Source organism: Caloenas nicobarica, chromosome 4, assembly GCF_036013445.1.
Source record: "Caloenas nicobarica isolate bCalNic1 chromosome 4, bCalNic1.hap1, whole genome shotgun sequence".
NCBI lineage: Eukaryota > Metazoa > Chordata > Aves > Columbiformes > Columbidae > Caloenas > Caloenas nicobarica.
This window is the reverse complement of record NC_088248.1, coordinates 79622194-79628781: the sequence shown is the minus strand read 5'-3', so window position 1 is coordinate 79628781 and position 6588 is coordinate 79622194.

Here is a 6588-nt window from a genome sequence, read left to right as displayed (position 1 = left end):
TCTCTATATATCATCTATAGAAACTTAAAAATAATTTCATATGTGTGTATATATATATGCATACATATATATGACTAGAAATAGAAATATAGCTTCCCAGGGAAAACAACTGCCATGGGGCTGGGCTGCAGAGCAGCGAGTGGGTGGGGAGGACAGAGCTACGGGGGGAGACAACGGGCGCTTTGGGGCAGCGCAGGTGCCCCGGGGGTCCGCGAGCAAAGGGGCGACGGGGGGGCAGTGTGGAACGGGGGGGCCGGAGAGGAGAGAGGAGGGAGCGGGGACACGTCTCACGGGGGAAAAAATGCCCGCGGGGCACGTTTGGAGAGAAATCGTTTGGGGAGGGGCAGAGACACGCGGGAGGCAGTGCGAGTAGAAAGGTGCGCGGGGCGGGGGGGGGGGTGGGCACGGGACGTGTGTGGGGGTGACCTGCACCTGGGGGGTCCACCCGGGACCACCCACAGCAGACGACTCACCTGGGACAACCCGCAAAGGAGAATTCGCTCTGAAGAACCGACCCACGACAGAGACTCCACACCGGATCATCCCCAGCGATGCCCCTGCAACTGCTGGCGTTTCACTCCGTATTTGCCCCAAAAAGGGGGGCAGTGTGCCTGTCCGTAAGACAAGTTTGTTTTTTTTTTTTTTTCTTAAACTCTTCCAAAATGCCTAATTTTGAGAGGTTTTGGCACTTTTTCACAACATGCTTTTGGTTCAATGCACGAAAATACGGTTCGTTTTGCTTTCCAGCTGCGCGCATCCAGGGAGAGTTCGCTTTCCCCAGGGCCTAAAATTCTTCTTTTTCTTATTATTTTCCCCATTGCACATGCAGACTCAGGGTGTTCGGCGTGTTTCTCAGCTGCTGTGGCGGGTCACGCTCTCTGTGCGCAGCCCCAGAAGGGGGCATCAGGCGTTCACAGCTCCCCCTCTGAAAAACAAAAATTCCAAATTAGAGTTCAGCGTCTGAAAAAAAAGAGCGCAGAAGAAAGCAGAGGAATTCAGTCGGAATAAGGGAGAGGAGAGCAGCTGAGCTAACGGAGGATTTGGGAGAAATGGGCCACCTTGAAACACAAGGCATCTTTTAAAAGCCAGAGCGATTTGAGCAATTCAAGACAACATTAAGACAAACTGACACCATTTGGGACACACTCAGCGGACAAGGAAACGCTCTCGCTGACGCTAGAAAGCGTCTCGCCCCTTCCCTCCGGCACCGCCGCAGGAGACAACCCCAGCGAGGCCGCGGGACGGGCTCGCGCCGCCAGCGGGATCTGCGCTCACGGATCCGCCGCCACAGCTCCGGCCCTCGCGACGCTGCTGCTGCTGCTGCTACGCATCTGGCTCAGTCAGTAAAGCTGAAAGCGTGCAGCTCCAGAGAGTGACACTAAAAAGCAAAGAACCAACCGCGGTCATTCACTTTATACTAAAAAGGCAGCCCCGGGCCAGCAGGCGGGCCGCGTTCCGCGGGAATCCCGCAAAAAAAACCCAAACCAAAAACAAAACAAAAAAAACAGAGAGCCGCGGCAGGAAAGCGCCCCTGTCGCAGGGACGGCCGCAAGTCCCGAAAACGAACACCGCCGCCCGCCAGCCCGGTGCCGGAAGGCTAACGCGCCCGGATTGCTCTGCTGGCCGACGGCACCCGGAGGCAGCGCCTCCGAGTCCCGACCCCGGCTGTCCCCGGCCCGCGGCAGCATGCAAGCACGCGATCGGCCCGCTCTGCACTTGAATTGCCATTCCCTCCGCCCATCGCCTCCCCGCCCGAAGCGCAAAGCCACGTGCATATTGGGCGCGAGGCCTTGCGCTGTCTTTTTGTGTGTGCCTTTTCTTTTTCCTTCTCTTGTGCCACGTTGTCCAGAAAGGGGAAGCTGAGCGCGTGGGTGCCACGGCTCCACGGGGCTCCTCTCCACGGGGAGGGCGCTCGGGCCGGGAAGGACCCTGAGCCTGGCGTGGGTGGACACACCCAATCGCACGTACGGACACAGAACCCGCCGGGCCTCGCCCTGAGCTTCCGCACTTCCGCCAAAGCGGCACCCCACTCGCCACGCCGCCGAGCCTGCAACCGCACCTTAGCTCTGTTTTTAAACATCCCCCTGACAAAAGGGGGCTGCGCCGCTCCCGGAGAGACTGCAATACCGGGAACGGGCGCTGCACGGGAGACACGGCTCCAGGCCACAGACCGTTAGCCCACCTGCCCTAAGAGTCACACGCCTCTCACCAGCTTCGCGAGCTCGGCCATGAGGGCAGGAGGGGGAAACCTAACTAAACACCTCCCCACCGCACTGGCCCATCCCGTTCCTCCTGTTCCAACGTCACGGTCACCCTCGCCACGCCCGCACTCACCTGCCGCCTATTTCGCCGCTCCGTTCCCCTCGCTCCCTCCCACCGCGCTCAGCGGGCACCGACACCCGGCGGGAGGTTCCCGCCCGTCACCTCATGCCCCTCTGCCGGCTCCGGGGACCTCACCAAGGACTGCCCTGCCCTGAACCGCCTGCCTCCAGATCCCCGGGAGCCGGCCGCAGCGAGAGCTCCGCAGCCTCCCGTCCCTCGCCCCGACGCCCGTCCCGTTCATTCCCGGTACCCCCCCGAGACACCACGGACACGCTTGCCAGGGAGCTAGCTATTCCAACTGGATTGAGTCGGCGCGCTCTCATTGGCTGCTTTCCACCCCACCGCGCTGCCCTCCTATTGGATGCTCCTTCCCGCGCTCCGCCCCCACAAGCCCGCGCCTGCGCCGGACCTGACTGAGGACTACGCCCACTTGGGCATGCGCAGTAGGGACTTCGCAAGCACCGCCCCTCCGCCAACCTCATTGGCTGCCTACGCACGTCAATCGCCATTCTCGCCGCCTATCAGCGCTCCGCCCCTCAACCTTGCTCGCGCCGTCTGATTGGCCCGCTCTGCATCCTCACTCGCCTGCTCGCCGCCCTGCGGGGACCCCGAGCGCATTTGGCCGTGCAGCTTCAAAGATGGAAACTAAAAAGTAAAGAACAAACCGCGGTCATTCGCTTATCCTAAAAAGGTGTGCGGATGCCTACCCACACCACAAAAAGCCCTTAGCTTTCATTTTCCTCCGGCGCTAAAATTGCATAGGCGTGAACTCGTAAAATTAAACCATCCATCTCCCAGACACACGCTTCGAACTTGACTACGGTGGGTTTCTGTTTGTCTTACACCAACGGACTTGCACATTTGTGAGCAAACACATTCATTTTGAAGCACAGCCCCTCCCGGGGGAAAAACACGTCTTAGTCATTGAACAAAAATAAAATCCGACTTGGAGCTCCCAAACATTAGGGAGCGGCGGGGAAACAAACGAAAGCGAAGACCAACAGCAGCATCGTAAAGTAGTATTCAGCTTCGATTCTGATCACGTACTTAAAAGCCTCTCTCAGCCCTACGAACAATTAGTCCTTTTCTGGAAGGACACATTTTTTTACCTGAATGTCCTCAATTGAAGACTCCACTAAACAGAACGGGGATCGAGCCGCAGGACAACATGCCATCGACATATTAACGAGGAAAAAAACCCACAAGTAAACCCCAGGTTCGATTACTACTTTCCATCCCGTTTCATTCCTTACATTCCAACTGGCACCCAGGTGCTCCAAAATTAACTATACCCATGCCACTTCTCACTAAAAATTCCGTTCTACGTTTAAACATTCAAGGCTATTTCCAGCGTGCCCATAAATTCACCGTCAACAAAGACAAGAGAAACGCTCAACCCTAAGGAGCGCCGGCCGGCAGGTTCCTCCCCGCTCTGCCCGGGACCGAGAAGACGCCGCCACCGCTGCCGCCTCCTGCCGCCTCCTCGCCCGTGCCCCCTCGCAGCGGGGCTGCCCCACGACAGCCGGGGGCCTCTCTTTTTTTCCCGGCGGCCGGTCCGACCGCTGCCCCCCCCGCTTTCTGACGGCCACGGCCACGACCCCGCCCGCAGCGGCAGCGCCCCCCTCGGCCCCGCCCCGGCACGGGCACAGGGCGCCGCTTCCCAGCTGCAGTACCGGCCTGTGGCCACCAGACGGCAGCACCGAGCGCGGGCGCGCCGCGCCCCCCGCGCCGCCGCAGCGCGCCCGCTTCTTTTCAGACCCCCGGCCCTTCTTCTTGACCCGCGGGCAGCTTCAGCTGCCCTGGAACGCGCTTTCCCAGAGCCGCGCGGATGACAGACACGCATACCCACGTACACTTCCCCAAGCCTAAGCGTAGCCAGGATTCCCTTCCTCGCCCTCAACGTTTTTGTTCAAGAGTCCAGCAGCTCACCTGTCCTCGCGAGCTGCCTCGCTGCAAACAAACGAGCAGAAAAGAAAAAAAAAAAGAAAAGAAAACAAGAAAAGGAATGATCTCTTCCAGGCAGTTTCTCGAAACAGTCGAGAGATTATAAAATTGCACGTGTCTTTTCCAAGCAGAATGAGCCTGTGATTCCACGAAAAAGGAGGGCAAGGAGCAGGTCAGCTTGTCAGAGAAAGACAGGGACAGGGAGCAAGACAAGGCGACACAGAGAGAGAGGCAAAAGGGACAGGGAGGCAGGGCAAAGGGAAGGAGAGGCCAAGATCAGAGACCAGCAGCAGGACACAGACGGTGGGGAAAACTCCTAGAATGGGCAGCGGGAGAGACAGACCAAGGAGAAACGGGCGCCGGGCCGCGGGACAGGGAGCGGGGCAGACCGTCACGGAAACAAAAACAAAGAGGCAACGGGACAGAGAAACGAGGGGAAAGACAAGGAGAAGGGCAGAGAAACAGGAACGGGGGCGGGCAGGGAGCAGGACCGAGAGATGGAGCGAGGAAGGGAAAAAAGGACGGGGGCAGAATGCAGGGAGAGAAACGACGACAGGGAGCAGGACAATAGCATGGGCTGCAGGACAGAGACGGAGGAATTGCAAAAACACAGACACGAGGAGCACCACAGAACGACAGCCAGGGGAAAGAGGCACAGAGAGCGCGACAGCGCCGGAGCGGAAAGAAACGAACCAAACCAACGGCGCTGGGCCGCTGGAGAGAGAGACGCAGAAAGAAAAAAAACACCCAGGAAGAGAGAAGAGAAAGAGGGGATGGCTGGCTGGGGGAGGGAGGGGAAAGCAGTTAGAAAGGGCGGGAGAAGGACCGCCACGGAACAACAGAAAAGCCAGCGAGGCCAGGCAGGGCAGGGGGGCCGTGACACTGCTTGTCTAGCAGTATAATCTGCGATCTGCCAATTTATTTCCAGTTTCCTGATCACTGCTCCCTTTCGATGCCCTTTGCAACGCACGATGGCAACTCTTCTAGCAACGGCACAGCTTCCAACAATTGGAGCATCATATTTAATCTGTCTTCCTTCTGCTGTTAATCAACTTTGTTCTTTTCAAATGGCACGCACCATTCTAAAAACATACTTTGAAACAGTGCAAATATTAACCTCCTTCTCTTTGGATAATTCTAAAGCTCGTGTGAGCGCAGCTTTCTGGGCAGAAGTCTCCGCAGGTAAAGGTTTAGTTTCGATTACCTTGTGGGTAGTTGTCACCGCACACCCGGCTTGACGTACTCCTCGCTTTACGCAGAGCTGCTTCCGACGGTGAACCAGGAGCCTTCGGCATCCTCCAGTGGCTGGCTGCTCCTTTAGATCCGGTCCGCTGGAGTAAACAGCTTCTGTTGTTTCCGAGCAATCGGACACCACAGGCTCCGAAACAGATCCACTGAGGAGAGAAGCTGGATTGACAATGTCAGTAGTAGCAATATTTCCATCATCTTGTTCCACCCACACGGCCTGGTATTTCAGGGGACGCTAATACAGTCATTTGCTGTCCCACAGTGAGCTTACGAGCTTCCCGCACATCGAGCGCGACAGCTGCCACGGCTCAAAGACAGCCAGGCCGGCCTTTGCTCGCTTCGTCTGGCTGCTTAGGGAAGCAGACCGCGGCTCGCTTAGGAGACCTTAACCGCTGTGCCGGAACACCCAAAGCAATACTTTGCCTTTCGTGTGAGTACAACCAAAATGGTTTGGTGACACCCGGGAGGCCCAGGGCCGGAGCCCTCGCCAGTTCCTTTTTCAGTTGCGAAAAAGCCCTCCCGGCTTCTCCCGTCCAATTCAACTCGGAGCTGTTTTCTTTTAACAGTTCGTACAAAGGCTTTACTGAGAGTCCATCATTCCAAATCCAAAGCCCGCACCAACCTGTCCTTTCAAGAAACGTCCGCAGCCCTTCCACCGTCGCCGGTTCCGGCGTCCGGCAAACAGGTTCTTTCCGCTCTGTCCCCAGCTCTCGCCGTCCTCCGGAGATCTCCAATCCCAGATAAGTCACTCGGTGCCGCATCAGCCGGGCCTTCTGTTGGGAAACCCCATGCTCACTTAAGCGCAGAAAATCAGTCAGCTTACAGTCCATTGCACACAACCCTCTTCGGGTTTCGTGCCTATAAGGAGACAACAAAGTCCCATTGCCCGGAAGAGCTTCCCAGGCGTCACGTTCTCATGCTAACTGGTTTCCGAAAATCACAGGGCTGCTCCTGAATCCCCGGGGTGACACGACCCAGGTTAATTGGGTCTTTCTCCCACTAAAGGGATTTTCCCACTCAAAAGCAAAAAGCTTCTGACTCTCTTTGGCTAATGCAAGACAGAAAAAGGCATCT